The 20,145-nt window shown below is 33.9% G+C and overlaps 1 long non-coding RNA gene across 1 annotated transcript; it reads right to left on the bottom strand.

Annotated features, from left to right (window-relative positions):
- Positions 1-10,405: 10,405 nt before the first annotated feature.
- Positions 10,406-18,964, bottom strand: LOC127728363 (uncharacterized). The gene is made up of 3 exons (XR_007994098.1): positions 18,735-18,964; positions 11,363-11,432; positions 10,406-10,658 (listed from the first exon to the last, which is right to left on the bottom strand). It is a non-coding gene; the product is annotated as an uncharacterized LOC127728363 (long non-coding RNA).
- Positions 18,965-20,145: the final 1,181 nt, after the last annotated feature.

Raw genomic sequence — 20,145 nt, 5'->3', positions numbered from 1 at the left:
CAGTACAACATAAGAACACACTATAAAAATCGGTTGAAAAGGGCTTAACTCATCAGATCGTTACAAAGCAGAAATACATCTAACAAAAACACAGAGCGGACGTGACAGGGTACTTATACATCCCCACAACAAAAAGATACTAAAAGTACAGATCTAGCTGAGAGTATCTACAGTTACTGACAGCTAGTTCAAAGAAAATAACAACTAATAACAAAATACATGCATCTAAGACTAAAATATCAATCAGTACACATTCAACATGCAATGGATTTAGTGTAAAGACGTCATTAACAATCAGAGCAAAATATAACCTTGTGCAATGCCAAGATACAGGTATAGATAGATTGTAGAGCCATGAATGTGCATATGTATATAAAAATAATATTTTGTTTGATTATAATTTACTGATAACAAAATCAATATTAATACCAATAAAACAATATTCAAAGATCTAATTACAGTGTTGAATTGGTAACATTTTAGAATAAGTATATCCAAAGGATCGATAAGTTTACCCGGATCGTATCTAAATTTCCGGGCTCAGTAAACAACATCTCCGTTAAAATTTGGATGTGCTATCCCGTTAAAAATAACCTTTTCTACAGGTACAACCAAACTTCCAAACCAAATCTTTATATCTATGGAATAATTTAGTAAAGGTTTTAAGTAATTTATGGTAACGAAATCCCTGACTTAATAATTTACCAGTAATACATAGATTACGTTCATTGAAATCCAAAACGTCACAACAGACACGGACATAGCGAACGAGTTGATATATATAAACACCGTAAGATGATGCCAAAGGAACATCACCGTCCAAAAAAGGAAAATTAACAATAGGCGAAAATTAGTCCCTTTTTTCGTAAATTTTAGTATAGAGTTTCCAGTGTAAAACTGAAATATCTAAATTAAGGAAAGGACAGTTATTACTGTTAATATTTGATTTATTTAAAGTAAGTTCCTTTGGGTAAATTTCGGCAGTATATTTAGAAAATTCTTGATTATTTAACGAAAAAATATCATCAAGATAACGATAAGTGTTGTTGAATTTATCAATTAAATGCAATTCAGACGGATCTTTACTGAGTTTTGCCATACTTAGCATCATAGCTATCTCATAATTACTAGAAATTGTAAGTATACTGAGCGTTGCACTTCAGAAAGTTTTACTCGGAGAAATTTCCCGTATAACATTCAATTTTCAAGACACGTTCGGTATGAGCTGTAGTTTACTAAAAAAAAATCAAAAGATCTGTTAGAGTACATACAATCTAACTCTTTCATCTTGTAATAGTATTAACACATTTGACTTTTCTACACATTATACAAGTATTCTCCATTCCAATTAATCTAAAAGACAAATTGAAAGAGTTGGTCCTACTTTGTTTCATAAAAAAGAATGGCAAACGTAGATACAAGTATCTTGTCTTAGAGAGGGATGAATCGAACTTTGTAAAAAAAACGCTCCGATTCAAACAAAAAATTCTTTGAAACTGACAATATCAAGATGCTTGATTTCTTAAATGACAACATATTTGTTACGATTTTCAACAAACAATCGGCATTCCCATGGGAATCAACCGTGCTCCTCTTCTTGCTGACCTGTTCCTTTATTCATACAGGAGCTTTTTAGGAAGAATGAAAAGAAGCTAGCGTTATCCGTTAACTTCCCTATCCGCTATAGATGATGTCCTCTCACCAAATAATTCAAAGTTTGGTGACTATGTTGCATTTATCCCATCAAATTTGAAATAAAGGATACAACAGATACAGTTTAGTCTGCCTCACATCTTGACTTCCATCTAGAAATTGACATTGAGGGTCGGTTGAGAACAAAACTTTACGACAAAAGGGATGATTTCATCTTTCCAATTGTGAAATTTCCGTTTCTCTGTAGCAACATTCCAGTAGCACCTGCATATACGAAGTATATATATCTCCCAGTTGATACGATATTCCAGGGCTTGCCTTTCCTATAATGATTTCCTTGAAAGAGAATTGCTACTCACAAGGAAGCTGTTAAACCAAGAATTCCATGTGGTGAAGTTGAAATCATCCCATCGAAAATTTTACGGACGCCATCACGAGTTGGTTGGCGTTATGGAATATCTGTTTCACAGATGACGACAGATATATTCCAATCGTAACCACAATCCCGTCATACTTTTTCCCGAATGTGACCTACCAAATAAGGCTTATCACCGAGTTTGTACCTACATGTGCAACACGACGGGTGCCACATGTGGAGCAGGATCTGCTTCCGGAGCACTTGAGATCACCCCCGGTTTTGGGTAGGGTTCGTATTGAACAGTCTTTAGTTTTCTATGTTGTGTTTTGTAAACTATTGTTGGCGTTGTCCTTTTATTTTCGGCTTTGAGTTTGAATGTCATTTCGGCATATCTTTCTCCTCTCTTTTAGCAGCGGCACTTATTGGATGTGAAAGAGCCTTTGTAATTAAGAATCCGTTCCGTTGGAGAGAAATGTGGAGTAGAAAACTTATCATAAATCTTTATGTATTTTGTTTCATATTTTGTCTGTTTTTGGTATCTTTCGAGCAGTTGTCGAAAACTATGGAGGAATTTATTCAAAATTGTTGTCTTCCTAACGTATTTCGGAATTGTTCGATGCGTTTCGTTTCTATAGCATACTAGTATGGAACATGGTAATAGTTTTCGGAATACATATAAAAGCTACAAATAGTTGAGGGAAGTGGGTATTCATCGACAGGAAGCTGAAATGCTAAATCCGAATCGACAATCACGAAAAGAGTAATAATTGTAACCTTCACATATTACATATTCATGGTACCAAATCGTCTGGCGTTTAGTTAAAATTTGCAGGCTTAGCATAAGACACTGATACTGTATTTTATATGGCTTCTGTCTAAGAGTTATTCAATTTCTTTTACTTGTTTGTCTATTGTGTGACAAGTAAGTTCTTCGGTGTAGAATACGCCCAACGTTTATGTGGTTGCAATAAAAGTATTTTCAGTTCGAACCCGAAATCAGTCATATTTTACCAGCCCAGTAAAGCCCGTCGTGTCAAAAGTTTAAATACAATACCGACCGCAAATTAGATGTAATTAAAAAACGTGTGAGTTGAACCCATGTACAATATACATATTTTAATTAGTCTATGTATGCCCCTATGTAAAACTTGAATTAAAATGTTTGATACCGGTTTTAACTAATGGGTATGATAAATCCTTTCTAAGCCTATATAATATAAGTCTGATTAAATATTTGATTGTACAGCTCTGCAACACGAAAATAGATTTATTGTTAGTGTTTTTCTTTGTTATGTAAAATTTGTGTCTTATCTAAATTTTGAATATTATTTAGTTGACCATTGCAGTTAAGCATACTTTTTCAGGGCTTATATTGGATAGGTGGTGATTTACACAAATTTTGCAGTTTGATGTTTGAAGTAAATGTATTTGTCGTGATCATTTAACTCGGTTATCAAAGAATAACACGTCGAAGTAGGACAAACAACAGTACACAATTGATTAATAAAATATACTGAAGATTGACAATACGAATCATATAATTATAGCTAAATAATCGGGTTCTCCAGGGATCTGGAATATTAAATTTTAATATACGACGAACAACTTCTTATCGGAGGTGTACATTTCACAGTTGTTTGGGTCAAATATCGTTCCAACTCGGCATCGATATAAGTCTAACAGTCCGTTTAACTAGTTGCCTGACTGCAATTACAGAACTTATTAAGGTGGTACCTAACACTACAGGGAGATAACTCTGTAAAAATCAGCTAAACGTTTTAATTACGTTGTATTGTTAAGGAAATATTAAGCTTCTCAATGATCAAAATTAGTGTTTGTCAAACTGCTATATAACCAGTGAATTTTTTCTGATAAAGTGGTTGGTTCAAATTATTTGAAATTTTTATATTTTTGTCAAAGGGTCAAAGTAAACATTTTGTCAAAATTTTAGGAAAATTAAACGAGCCAAATTAGTATTATTCAAGGTGTTGTGTACCACCTTAAAACTCTTAAGATGTTTTAGTAAAAGCTCATCAAAGATACCAGGCTTATAATTTGTTACGCCTGACGCGCTTTTCTTAGAGCATTGCAAGCCAAAAATTCCAAAACGTTGTGCTAAATACGGCTATACAGGTCATCTATGCTTGGGTTTAGAAAAACCTTAATGTTTTGACTATTAAAAATTTTATAAACAGATATAAAACATTTATGGAAAAAAATGACCTCTCACTGATAATCATTTGATGAAAATAAAAATAAAAATACATTAGGAAAACCCTTGTGACTGTCGGTTGAGATCGCACTTTACCACTATAGTGATGACTACAGTTTTCCCTTTTTATGTTGTAAAATTCCAACAACATCTGCATAAGGAGTACCTCTAGCAGTTCAGTGGCATAGCATCCATTGAATCAGTTAGGCAACTACCTCAGCACAATTTGTACGACTAAAATACAGAGATATGGAAGTATATAAACAGAGGTAATGTGTACAATATGTTTTCTTTAGTATATTGTGAATAAATGTAAAAAGATTTCAGGACATAGTTCACATTTTAACCGAAACAGTACGAAAGCATTTAAGAAGATGGTCATGATTATTGTTTTGATCCAGACCTGTCTTTATTTAAATCCCGAGATTTAAAATTTTTACTAGCAACGTTCGGCGTTGTGTGATGTACCGGTACGTATTCGCTAAAAGACACTTTCCATCATACCTACTACTCCGTGCAGTGACAATCTTATTTCGATTTCCGCCACTCCTTTCGATCGACCCATTTCGCAGAATCTACATAATGAATTCGCTGCTGAGTTGATTTTATTCAAAATAACTCAAAGGATTGACTGGGGAATAGAAATATGATCCTCAATAGACTTCTTTAATCTTGCAGTAAAAGCCATGCTTAACTGAGATGTATATATATACACACATATAAATTAATAGTTAAGATCCATTTTGTTACATCTGGTGATCCGTTTATTTGGCAATCGCCAATGGCAGTCAGCAGGGTTTAAGAACATCTGTTGTTCGACCTGCTAGTCAAATGCGTTTTGTTAAAATATACTTTTTCACTTTTTTGGTCTTTTGGAAAATGTTGTTTGTGCTGTATTTAGATATTCCCGGGCTTGTATTTCCTATCATGATTTCCTTGATAGAGGATTGCTGCTCACAAGGAAGCTATTAAACCAAGAGTTCCAAATGGTGAAGTTGAAATCATCCCTTCGTAAATTTTACGGACGCCATCACGAGTTGGTTGACTGTTATGGAATAACCGTTTCACAGATGATATCGGATATGTTCCTTATGTCGTAACTACAATACCCTTCCCTTTTCACTAATGTGACCTACCGAATTAGACTATTTACCGGATTTGTAATAACATAAGCTACACGACGGGTGCCACATGTGGAGCAGGATCTGCTTACCCTTCCGGAGCACCTGAGATCACCCCCAGTTTTTGGTGGGGTTCGTGTTGCTTAGTCTTTAGTTTTCTATGTTGTGTCATCTGTACTATTATTTGTCTGTTTGCCTTTTTATTTTTGGTCATGGCGTTGTCAGTTTGTTTTCGATCTATGAGTTTGACTGTCCTTCTGGTATCTTTCGTCCCTCTTTTAGACCCCTCTAAATGAGAGACTACACTATTTTGAACATCTTAATACAAATGGAGGAGATAACAGAGAAATAGCATTTATTCCGATCAGCGATAAAAATAACAAAAATGCCGTTGAAGAACAAATTAAAGTTTCCGAAAAAGGTTTTGATTCGTTGGGAAGATCTATCAAACGAAAATCTTATTGCATCAATCTGGGAACAGTATATCTAACGGGAAATGAATCTGATACGCTTTTCAGTATAAAATTGATAAAATCTCGGACTCCCCGAGACTTCCCGAGATTTACGGATTTTGGTAGCGTCTGACTGAAAAACTATCAGAACTGCTCAACTAATAAACCACATAACTCTACTTGTAAATAAATACAAGTTTTATCATTTAGTAGATATATTTTGTTATATAAAATTAACAAAATAAGTTTGATTTATTTGATGTGAAGTGTTTTACAATAGTTTGGGAATTTGTAAATCATCGCGGCAATGGCCGCCATTTTTTTATTACCTGGTTTGCATTCTGCACAATTCTGTGATGAAATGCTTTCGATTTTAACAAATTTGAAGTGACAGAATACAAGTTTGATACACTAGCATTACTGTAAAACTAGTTTGAATGACATTTTATTGATAATATCAGAAATTATTAGGATAATAGCGAGTCCGTTTTTAACACATGTCCGTTTCTGTATCGTATCTTTATTAACTATGGCACGACGATAAAATCGACTACAATCAGGTAGTGTCAAGTCCCGTCAATATATATGTTCCTGCATCAATATATATTTCACAACATCTTCTGTACTCTTTAATGGAAAAGGACTGAACACATTTTGTGAAACAGATCTTCCGGTAATTGTAGTTAAAATGAAAGAATGTCAAATCAACGGGAAAGATGTAAATTTAAATGAGCTAAACAAAATTTTCGAAGAGGTGATTTTAATGGAAAAACAAGGAAAAGAAGATTGCAATAACAATTCTGTAAAAGATTTAAATAAAACGGAACCATTAAATTCCGGTGGTACATGTACCATTCAAATATCAAGTTCCAATAACAACACAATAAAATCAATAAAAGATGATGTATCGTCGAATACAGATCGGGAACCGTCAACTTCGTCAGTAGCTACAACTACAGATACTCCAGATGATATACAAGCAAAAATTAAAGATATAAATTCGACTAATTCAAATGACAAAAGCACATGTTCAGATGAAATTGATGATAAATTACCACAGTTGAATATGCAAGACTTCATTACAACTCTAAACAAATTAACTACTGTTGTAACACATTTAAAAGACAAAGTTGACGAATTAGAAATATCTATACAAGCAAACAATTTGTCAAATGCGAGTAGTATGCACATTTTAAATGATCGCATGACAGCTTTGGCAAAGGTGCGCATGCAACATGATCAACAGTCAATGGATAAAATGCAGGATATTGAAGTAGAAATTCAAAATGTTAATAAAAATTTGGATAAAAAAGTTAACATGTTACAAGGAAAAACACAGAGCATAAGTGATAAAATAAAACTCTACGAAGCGGAAACAGTTAAATTACAAAAAAGCTTTACGCAGGTGGAAAATCTCAGTAACCAATGTACCCAAATGTTAGATGAAGATCAAACAATTCCAAAAACAACATTTGAAAATTTATTACAAGAACCTATACATGAACAAGAACAGCTTATCTTTGAAACAGAACAGCCAATAAATGCTGATTTAATTAAAGAACCACAAAATCCTGTGTATGACACACAACTGAAACTGCCTTTATCAGGAAGTAGAGTTTTAATTGCAGGAAGTTCAGTTCTAAAAGGAATAAACCCATCTAAATTAAAAGAGTATATAGATGTTCATGTTCACAGAGGAGCAAATGTTCTAGATTTGTACGATGACATTAGAAGTATGGATCTGAGTTCATACAATACAATGATAATTCATGTCGGGGGCAATGATGCAAGCAGCAAAATGAATATACAACAATTTGTGGACATTTACCAAGAAATTATTAACTATGTAAGAAGTCAAAACTTTCGAGCAATTGTGTCTGGAATATTGCCAAGGATACAATGTGATGTCACTGAATATGACACAATCCTAAAACAAATGTGTCATCATAATGATGTCAAATTTATATCAAATTATGAATCTTTTGTCTACAGGGATGATCATATAGCTAAATCATTTTACACTATAGATGGCATTCATCTAAATAGATATGGAACAATAAAGCTGTTGACAAATGTAAATAAAATAATTAAAGTATTCAAGGGAAAACCACAACAGTATCATTTGAACCAACAAAACAGAAATAGATTGCAAAGTTCCGGTCACCAATATTACACAAACAACTTCAGAAGGAGCCCTATAAAACCAAGATATCAATCACGGAGTAACATGAACACAACAGAAAGCAGAAGAAATTTCAACCATTCAGGAGTCAACACTAAAAACGTAAAGGACAGGAATGATCTCAATATGAACTCTCGTGACTCGTGGGGAAACAATAATGCGCTAAATAGACAAAATGTAGATAGAGCACCATTTTTTGACTTCCATTTACCAAATTCTGTACGTAAGTCAGATTATATTCAGAGGTAGCATTTAGCTTGTTCTAATTTTTCAAACAGATATAATATTTTAAATCTGTTATGTGATCAATGTAGTAGTATACAATGTACATGTAATATAAACAACATTAATAATATTAATTGGGGAAAATCTCAAAAGAGAAATAGAAAGAGTCAAAATAAAACACATTGTTCTGTAAATAGAAGTAGAAATAATGAAGCAAGTTGGTTACTTAAAAAAGGGTTTAAACTAGGTTGTTTAAATATTCAACATTTACAACCCAAAATTGAAGAAATAAAATTCCTATTAAAATATGAACAATTATTTGATATATTTGGTATGGTAGAAACATTTTTAAATGATGAAATTGGTACCGAAACATTACAAATTGAAGGTTACAAAATAGAAAGAAAAGATCGAAACGCTATTAATGATGGCGGAGGTGTGATTGCGTACATACGAAATAGTGTATGTCACCAGAGAAGAATCGATTTAGAAATAGGTAGTATTGAATCTTTATGGATTGAAATTATTTTTCCAAACACAAACTCTATTTTAATAGGCATTTTTTATCGTCCACCGAGTTCATTGCAATCTTGGATTGATTCAGTTGAAAAAGAAATAGAAAAAGCATCAGCAGAAAATAAAGAAATTATACTTTTAAGAGATTTCAATATAAACTATTCACATATAGATCATACAGTTGTCGGAAATCAAAAATGGAAGGACTGTATTAATTTGTATGGTTTACAACAAATTGTACATAAACCCACAAGAGTAACAGATAAATGTGTAACTACTATAGACCATATTTATACTACCGATGTAGACCATATTACAGAAGTAAATGTGCCTAGTTATGCTGTCAGTGATTATTATCCTGTTTGCGTAACATGAAAACTTAACCCAAAAATATCAAAAATGGAGCATTTGTCCATAGAATATAGATCATTCAAACAATTTGATAAAAATAAATTTATTGAAAATTTAACAAGTGTGGACACAGATCAGTGTGGATAGTATGATTGGATGTTTTACAGTGTTTTATATGACAAAAGGAGTTCCATGTTTTATGTTTTCTATGTATTAACTGTGTTGCACAATGACAACCAACATGAGCATTAGGGGTGTTGTTTATGTAATATTTAGTTTTTTATGTTCAACACGGGCATGGAAGAGATACTAATTGCATTAATTACCAAATGATTATGATAGAATGTATATGTTCCACATCTTTGATTTTGGATACATTTTGTAGCTAGGAGAGGAACACATGATAGGTTCATTTTTTTCTTAATGTGATTTTTTTATACATGTATGGGAGATGGTATCTGAGAACATGTATTTGCTTACTATTTGTATGCTTCTATTTATATTACTTTGTGGGGGATTGTCAGTATCATAAGTAAAAGATTTCGGTTAAATGTGGAAATTGTTTCTCAGTTTAGAAGACATTTAATGTTTTTTAGTAATGACAATACCTGACATGATGATTGGGGCTTGATGAGCTAGAAAGTGAATTTCTGTGTTATTTTTTATTAACTCTTTGAAAATATCTCCTCCAAAGCTTGTCAAAGCAAAAAAAAGTTTTGACCAGTATGAAAATGATATCAACAAAAGAACCTTTGTGAGCATGCTTCAAAGACTCATAACTAACTACAGAAGTCATATGATAAAATGTCAAGTGGATATTATGAACATCTACTTAATATGTCTAAATATCTAAAAAGTTTTAGTATTCAATATGAAAAAGCTATTGCAAAAGTATTCTCTTTTCAGTTTTTTTTTTTTGTTATATGGATACAAATATAAGTGATACCAATACAGTAAGGCAGTTTTGTTATGGTATGAAAGTGTAGTAATTAACATTTACTGTTAATTCACATAAATTAAGAAATAAACAAATAAAGGATAAATGTTGAACATGTACAATGAAATATATTTTAGAAATCAATTAGGCCAGATAGGCCTTATAAATTTTGGTCTTTTTCTTAACATACTGAATGACCATTTACACTCAGGACTGAGTCGCCAGTAGGCAGTACAGATGTAAAAAAAAACAAAGTGTAACAAAAGAACCTAGCATCATATTGCTAGTAGCGCCAGTAGCATTGTTTGGTGAATTTGTGCTTTTTTTTTTCAGTTTGGTCAATGGACAAAAAATGTTTGGTTCAAATCTAAATAAAATGCTTTTATCTCCCTATTACTTACATTGTACATAGAATGGATACTACTTTGACAATTTCTTGTATATGAGAGTTGTCTGTCAAATCTTTATTTCACAAAGAATGAATTGCATAACAATGAACTGATCGAGCTCAAAGCAAAGCACTTTAATGATACACTTAGACAATGAGCTCAATCCAGTGATATACTTTGTACTACAGGTCATTCATGAACATCCTACTGGCCAAAACCATATCGCACAAACATGCCATACTACATGGTTGGATCAGAAGTCCTGAAAAAGACATGAACGTTTAATTATTAACATATTTTAAGTATATACACCAGTTAAAACTTTCACAAATTTGTGATAAAATTATTCAGTATCTAGCAACTATCAATCGCTTCATGCACAAATTGATATAGGTTGAGTACCCCTCTGTCAGAAATAAGAACATACCTCCACCTAATTTTAGTTAACTGATGAAGAAACATTCAAAACTATAAAATGTTATCTAATAGACTAGCTGCAATGAAATCCCAGTTTTCTAAAATGGTAGGTGGAACCTAAAACTCAAAAGATTTTAAACTATGCATTTAAAATATTGCAAATATACATGTAATAATAATTCTTCTAAAAAAATCGCTATATTTTTCCTTATTTTGTCTTTTGTTCGAGACTGTATATTGACCTCTAGATGTCTTTTAATTACATCCAGTTTGGAGTGGGTTGATGTTTGATTGTTGTACATGTTATATATCGACGTGGGATTTGTTTATATAAATTAGGCGTGAAATAATTTTGGTTAACTGAAATCCTTTAACTTACTTCCAAATTAATGTTAATACTGAGGGAAAAAATTACATTGCTAAATAACCACTTTAAAAAACATGCAAACTTTTTGAGAGGAAGGCATAATGCATGTAACATCTATTAGATCTTTTTTTAAACCATTCTAAACTACTGATAAGTGATAAAGTTTGTTAACTGTTACTTACCTTCAAAAAGGGGGTTGCATTCACTTTACTACATATACATATAAATGTTCAACAATACTGAGTGCAACACCTAGGATAAATAGAGGATTGTTTTGTAAGAATAGTTACTGAAATAAGCAGGCAATATTCAAAGTAGAATAAAAAATATTACAGGACTGTGTTTTAAAGTAATAAGCATTGTGCAGGGCTCACGTTACCATGCTACTGGGCCGACAAAGTCGTTTTCCCAGTCGCCACTTCGCTTTGACCGCCCTTCAAAAGCGAAATCTAGTCGCCCTGTTGTTTACGATACTCAAATTCAGTCGCTTTCATCATCGGTAATATTCAGCATTTACCAAGTCGATGAAACAGCAATTTTTCATTTGAAAGTAAAGAAATTCAAAGACATAAACGATTTATTTTCTTTAGGAGGTTAAACATTGATTTTAAAGTTGGTTGCATGTTATTTTCATAAAGACAATTTTTTCATCACTTTTGGTACTTGTTCAAATCATTCTAACTTTCGGCAAACTAAGCTTATCACTTCATTAGAACGTGATGAAATTAAAGATTTCTTGCTGTTGTGCAATACACTGTGCTGTTGCGCAATACTTAGTAAATCTGTCGTCAGACTATAAACAAATAAAGTTCAATTAATTCCCAGTCATATTAGAAATTTATGAAAATGTAAAGGGAGCTTGCATCAATAGATATAAACAATTCACTTAAGTTTCATGAGAATTGCTGACAGCATTTTTGAGCTATTGTCCGTAAACTGGAAAATCACCCATTTTTTAATGAATAAAACCCCATCACTCAGAAATGTAAAATGTAAAATTTATAAAATTCTAAACGGAGCTTACATGTACATCAATATAAATATAAACAATTCACCAAAGTTTCATACAAACTGCTGAAAGCATTTTTGATTTTTGTCCGAAACTGGAAAATTCCCCCATTTTTCATGAATAAAACCCTGTAACTCAGAAATGTAAAATCTAAAATATATAAAAATCGAAAGGGAACTCATGTCAATAGATATAAACAATTCACTAAAGTTTCATACAAACTGCTGAAAGCATTTTTGATTTTCGTCTGAAACTGGAAAAGCCCTCTTTTTTAAATGAATAAAACCCCATGGCCATAACTCAGTAAAATCTAAAATTTATAAAAAACGAAAGGGAGCTCATGTAAATAGATATAAACAATTCACCAAAGTTTTATGCTAATTAGTTAAAGCGGTATTGAGTTAATGTTCGGCATGTTGACAACGGACAGACAGACGGACAACGGTATACCATAGTACGTCCCGTAAACAGGCGTATAAATATGACAGGGTGTCATACCACACCAAAACCTTCTGAAGGAAACACTAATATGGCAAACAATTTTTTTTTTTCATTGACAACCCTGTATAACCTTGCAGCAGTATCGAGCTTACATGCATTACCTTGTATATTTCATGTACATTGAACTTAAAAATATGTGGTCATTGTGAAAGTTAGTTATGTCAGTTATAATTTACACATTTACTGAAACATGCCAGAGAAATGCATGTACAAACTTTTGAATTTGATCTGCAAACTGGGAAAGCCATCCTTTTTTATGAATAAAATTCCACAATTTATTAAATTGAAAGGGAGCTTGCATCAATAGATACTAGAACACACCCGCGAAATCGCGGGCATTTAGAGCGTGGTGGAAAGTATGTAAACTGTTGTAGGATGAATTTTTGTAAACGATTTTATGACTGGAGAATTTCAGGAACGGTATTAAAAGTCAAAGGTACTTGGTGACAGGACAATTTGTTTAGCCTTCCCCCCTTTTTTCCAAAGTCCGTTATTTTTTGTTTTCTGTTTTCCTGTATACTATGAACATACATAGTGAATAAAACCTCACATTTTGAAAATGTATATTATAAAATTCTTAAAAATCTAAAAGGGAGCTCACGTCAGTAGATATAATCAATTCACCAGAGTTTCATGCAAATTGGTGAAAATATTACTGAGTTAATGAACAACATGCTAGAAACAGACAGATCAGGGCAGACAGACGGACAAAGGCATACCATAATATTTCGGCTGTTGTCTGCTCTATGGTCGAGTTGTTGTCTCTTTGACACATTACCCATTTCCTTTTTCAATTTTATTTTATATACTATAAATAAAGTGTACTTGCTATTTACTATCAATTCCAAGTTTACTATCCATGGCAGTCACTGATATATTATATTTGAATTGATAGTAAATAGCAAATAAACTTTATTTATAGTATATGTATGATCATAATATACAGAAAAACACGAAAATAATTGTCCTGTCCCCATGTTCTTATGAAAATTATGTTTAATTTTAAAACATTCCTAACCTAAAGGAAATCTTGTCTATAACTTAAAAGTCTGTCCAATGACGGAAACAATATCCGGACGCCTTTATATTCGTTTTCCTCCCAAAATAACCCAAACTGAATAATCATAAGCGAGGATGACAAATGCAACTATGCATGGTACTTACAGGACACAGAGGCATGATGATTAATTTATTGTGGAAGGAAGAGAGGCGACACACAAAATGAGGTCTTCTCATTTAATAGTATAGATATATAAACAACAAGAAATGATTGTAACAGGATGCTGTTACGAAGTCTCCCAAAACGAAGCTTCCATAATTCGTAATTCCCAGGGTCGCCTGACATTGGGCAACGTCCAGTGAAAATTAGTTTGGTCCAGTAAAGTTATATGCATTAGTGATGTCTGGGGACTAACCTTGTATATCATTCAAATCATCTTGGCATGACAAACTAGAATATATATGGTTTAGGGGTGGGGATCTCGACCATTTACAAGATACTAAAAAATGGGGATGGGGAGGAACTCCTGTGGACTGACCCTATACGTCATTTAAATGTTCATTACATGACGAACAGGAATATATATGGTTTAGGAGTGGGGATCTCAACCATTTACAAGATATTAGAACATTGGGGGTGGGATGACCCCTGGGGACTGACCGTATACGTCATTCAAATGTTCGAGACATGACAAGTAGGAATATATATGGTTTAGGGGTGGGGATCTCAACCATTTACAAGATATTAGAACTTTCTCAAATGGCAGGGGGTCGGGATGACCCCTGGGGACTAACCATGTATATCATTCAAACCATCTTTGCATGACGAACCAGAATATATATGGTTTAGGGGTGGGGATCTTGACAATTAGAAGATATGAGAACTTTCTTAAATGGCAGGGGGTGGGGTGACCCCTGGGGACTAACCCTGTATATCATTCAAACCATCTTAGCATGACAAACCAGAATATATATGGTTTACGGGTGGGGATCTTGACCACTTACAAGATATTAGAACTTTCTTAAATGGCAGGGGGTGGGGGTGACCCCTGGGGACTAACCCTGTATTTTATTTGATGTGCTTTATCATGACAAACCAGAATATATATGGTTTAGGGGTGGGGATCTTGACCACTTACAAGATATTAGAACTTTCTTAAACGGCAGGGGGTGGGGGTGACCCCTGGGGACTAACCCTGTATTTCATTTGATGTGCTTTATCATGACAAACCAGAATATATATGGTTTAGGGGTGGTGATCTCGACCATTTACAAGATATTTGAACTTTCTCAAATGGCAGGGGGTCGGGATGACCACTGGGGACTATCCCTGTATATCATTCAAACCATCTTAGCATAACAAACCAAATTATATATGGTTTAGGGGTGGGGATCTTGACCACTTACAAGGTATTAGAACGTTCTTAAATGGCAGGGGGTGGGGGTGACCCCTGGGGACTAACCCTGTATTTCATTTGATGTGCTTTATCATGACAAACCAGAATATATATGGTTTAGGGGTGGGGATCTCGACCATTTACAAGATATTAGAACTTTCTCAAATGGCAGGGGGTCGGGATGACCCCTGGGGACTAACCCTGTATATCATTCAAACCATCTTAGCATAACAAACCAAAATATATATGGTTTAAGGGTTGGGATCTTGACCACTTACAAGGTATAAGAACTTTCTTAAATGGCAGGGGGTCTGGATGACCCCTGGGGACTAACCCTGTATATCATTCAAACCATCTTAGCATGACAAACCAGAATATATATGGTTTAGGGGTGGGGATCTTGACCACTTAGAAGATATTAGAACTTTCTTAAATGGCAGGGGGTGGGGGTGACCTCTGGGGACTAACCCTGTATTTCATTTGATGTGCTTTATCACGACAAACCAGAATATATATGGTTTAGGGGTGGGGATCTCGACCATTTACAAGATATTAGAACTTTCTCAAATGGCAGGGGGTCGGGATGACTCCTGGGGACTAACCCTGTATATCATTCAAACCATCTTAGCATAACAAACCAAAATATATATGGTTTAGGGGTGGGGATCTTGACCACTTACAAGGTATTAGAACGTTCTTAAATGGCAGGGGGTGGGGGTGGCCCCTAGGGACTAACCTTGTATTTCATTTAATGGGCTTTATCATTTAGAACATTTTCAATTAAAAAGATTGTGTCTATCACAAACGGTTTTCAATTTATAACCATTTGAAAATTTTAAAAAATAAAATCCCATAGGGTTCTTTAGTAAAACCCTCTTTTCTTTTTGCCCCTCAAAGTACCCCTTCAACCCCATTGCACAAACAAAACCCTGATTGCACCACTAGACATGTTAGTCTAACATATTGTGAAACCCTAAGTTAATCTGACAAGCGGTTTTGGAGAACGGGTGCGGACAAGTTCAAATTTTAAAGCGGCGGAAGAAGAAGAAGAAGAAGAAGAAGAAGAAGAAGAAGAAGAAGAAGAAGAAGAAGAAGAAGAAGAAGAAGAAGAAGAAGAAGAAGAAGAACTGAGCAAAAACAATAAGTCTTCCCAAACTTCGTTTGGGAGACTTAATTAACCAAAGTTTCATGACAAATGACAACTGCTTAAAGCATTTTCGAGTTAATGTCCGAAAACATGGAAATCCCCCTTTTTGAATGAATAAAACCCCTTACATTGTAATTGGATAATGTAAATTCTAAAATTCCAAAACAATCTAAAGGGAGCTCACATCAATACATGTACATGAATACATGTACAATCCCATATAACTCTGAAACGAGAGACCTAAAATTTATAAAATAATCAATTCACAACAGTTTCATGCAAATTGGTGAAAGCGTTGAAGAGTTAGTGAACAAAGCATTTTTCGAGTTACATTTTGTAATGGGCATTTAAAACATGAAAATCCCCCTTTTTTAATGAATAAAACCTCACATTTTGAAAATGTATATTATAAAATTCCTAAAAATCTAAAAGGGAGCTCACGTCAGTAGATATAATCAATTCACCAGAGTTTCATGCAAATTGGTAAAAATACTGTATTACTGAGTTAGTGAACAACATGCTAGAAACAGACAGATCAGGGCAGACAGACGGACAAAGGCATACCATAATATTTCTCATGAACAGGCGTATAAAAACTGGGTACCGTTCCAGGCCAACACCCTCTGAAGGAAACACTATAAGGGAGCTTCCTTTCCATTTTTATGGGGGAAAAAAGGGGGGAGTCTAGGATGAAAAATGTTGTCCTGCATTTTTTTTTTAGTTCGAGATGTAATCTGTCCTGCCTTTTTATTTTTCACTCTTTTTTGTCCTGCCTTTTTTTTCTATTAGTTTATCCCGACTTGTTTTTACATAAATTGTCAGCCTGCCTTTTTTTACATAAATTGTCATCCTACCTTTTTTTTTCATATTGTCTCATCCTGCCTTTTTTTCAAATTTCATCCTAGAACCCCCCCCCCCCCCCCCCCCCCCCCATATCTCATATCAGATAGATGATATTTGCCCGTCCAAAGTGGATGTGCTGCTTCGTTGCTTCTGGAGGCGACTGGATCCATATAAATCAAGCCTCAATTTATTCATTTTTCTCTTCATTTAAGTAAGTTTGATCAACCTGCCACCCGTTATCTTCTCATATTTGGACAGTTTTCACATTGACCCATCAATACTGGCATTTTAGAGGGTATGAATGCCCTTTACCGTCAGGCGTCAAACGGTCATTTTCGGCTACCATTAGCTTCAAATACGTTAACATTTTACCATGATTCTTCAACATATCCTTATCGTGATTCGTCAGAGGTCTCAAATAATTATCGTTATCGTTATTTTTGGGAAAAAATTAACGTGTCGGTGATTCATCAAAATCGGTCGATTTTTTTATCGTCTTGGAAGAAAGTCTTCATTTTATTGTCATGCACCAAAAATTACCGTTAACGTCATTTGGCAAGATATTTTACTGTTATTCGCCATGAAGGTACCCCCGTTACCACCCTCATTTTAACTTTCACTTTATAAGAATGTCACATGACCAACATTATGGGAACTGATTTATGCAAATGACCCTTAATCAATTGGAAAACATAATCTATATAAATCGAGCCTCAATTAGTTCATTTTTCTCTTCATTTAAGTAAGCTTAATCGACCTGCCACCCGCTATTTTCTCATGTTTGGACAGTTTTCACATTGACACATCAATACTGGCATTTTTACTTTAACTTTAAAAGATTGTGACATGACCAACAGAAAAAGTAATTTACAATGCATTATGAAAGCTGATTTATGAAAATGACCCTTATTCAATAGGAAATCATAATCTAACACCTCGTTCATTTATGGCCCGAGAACAGTTATTTCGTAGTGCATTTCTTTTAGAAAATAAAGTCAAATTAAAAAAATCGCACCTGCTCTATCTCAAAAAGATTTTTACAGTGTAGTGTACTACTATTGGGACAAATAATATCAAAATTATAGAAAAGTCTAACAGCTCTAACTCAAATTATTGACAATTCTATTTTTAGGGGGTCTAAAATTCAGTTTGGCAGCTTCAGACATACTAGTTTTTGACCTTTTTTAACTGGACCAAATCACTACTTAACATAAAGATTCAGCACCCAAATTTTTTTAACATGTAATTTCATCCCCTTTCTTAATATTTCATGCATAAAATATAAAGAAATAAATTTGGAAGGTGTATGAAAAAAATTTGCAAGTTATACACTGTCCACACTAGGGACTATATTCGTAGAAGACGATAACTGTGTCCTTGGACCTTATGATGCAAATAAGCTGAATGGCCGAGTGCGTTCAATTTGAAAATAAAGAGTTAAAATGCCAGAATCGCAAAAACAGATGTTGGACATCAGAGTAATCTAAGACTATGAGTATGAGTTTTGGGCAATTTGTAGGGGGGGGGGGGGGAGGGGAGGGTTGAAGGGAAGCAAATGCTCTTTAAATTTATATGCATGTTTCAAAAATTGGGGAAAAAATTACAGAGTTGAGTCATTTTTTCAGACTTAATTTAAATAATGACTAATGTAGACTTACCTTCTAATTCTATAAACAATTCACAACTACTGAACAGGAACAATCATGGTACTTTTTTGTCTATGAAACTACACTATGACATCTGATCTGCAAAACCTACAAACAGACACAGAAATATCATCAAATAGTGAAATATAAGATTGATTGCACCTTGTATGGATAGTTCCGACACGTGTTACATGGGGAGCCCGTTTGTTTACAAATAATAATGTCACGTGATCACGCACTGACCGTCATGTTTGAGGTGCAAATTTTTATCCTCCGCCATTATTCTCATTACACAATATTACTGTACTAACACAATTCACAAATGCATAACCCATTTATCTAGCGGACATGCAATGAGAATGTGCACGGTTATCAAAAACTACAAAAATATTGCATGTACAGTTAATGAAGAAGTTATTTCATCAAATAGATAAGATTTTCACTCATGACACAAATCGACTTGGTGTCATCGCCATCAGATATTGATAAATAGGATTAAATTGACCGCCAAGAAGGTGTAGAGAACAACCTCTGGAGAACCTTAACATTAATAAGTAATACTCACCAAAATTTCTCTATAATTAACGCCATTTTCTGTTGGAAAATTTCAGAAAGATGCTGATATACTTATTTGGTGACACAGATTATTTTCTTGATTTGGCGCGAAATATATTCTTACTCTTAATGCTTGACGTAACAAAATTTGTATAGAATTATATTTAACTAAAGCTCAGCGTAAATATGCAGAAGAATGACAATACATTAATGATAAAATGTGTAAATATTTCTGTAAAAGAATATAATTTTACTTTACCAGTATACTTCACTTAGAATTACATTTGAGCGCAAGAAAATCTCTATGTGAATCGGCTAAATCCCGGGGTCGAAGTTCAACATATCAACGGAAATTTTTGCGTGTGCTTGCGTTGCTTTAGATCGAGGCCACAGCTTTTCAACCAATCGGGGAATGTTTACTTGGGGCATACATCTATTTTTACTACAGGTTTCGACATGTTTAAATCGGGATTATAGAAAAATGGAATGTTCATGGTGGATACAAAACAGAAAATGATGAACACTTTTAGCAAAAGATAAATTGGATCGGGGGTCTGTGAATTCACATTATTTGTACAACTCTCCTTACTCTTGGGAAGCGTGTGCTTTACATCGAGGCTTGCGTTGCTTTACATCGAGGCTTGCGTTGCTTTACATCGACGCCATAGTAGTTCAACCAATCGGGGAATGTTTATTTGGGGCATACATCTATTTTTACTGCAGGTTTTGGCATATTTTAATCGAAATTAGAGAAAAATGGAATGATGTTAGGAGATATAAAACAGAAAATGATAAATATTTTTAGCTAAAGATGAATTGGATCGGGGTTCTGTGTATTCACATTATTTGTACAACTCTCCTTACTGAT

Source organism: Mytilus californianus, unplaced genomic scaffold (assembly GCF_021869535.1).
Source record: "Mytilus californianus isolate M0D057914Y unplaced genomic scaffold, xbMytCali1.0.p SCAF_2, whole genome shotgun sequence".
Classification (NCBI taxonomy): Eukaryota; Metazoa; Mollusca; class Bivalvia; order Mytilida; family Mytilidae; genus Mytilus; species Mytilus californianus.
Note: the sequence above shows the minus strand (reverse complement) of the source record. Positions and strands in the feature narration are given on the sequence as shown.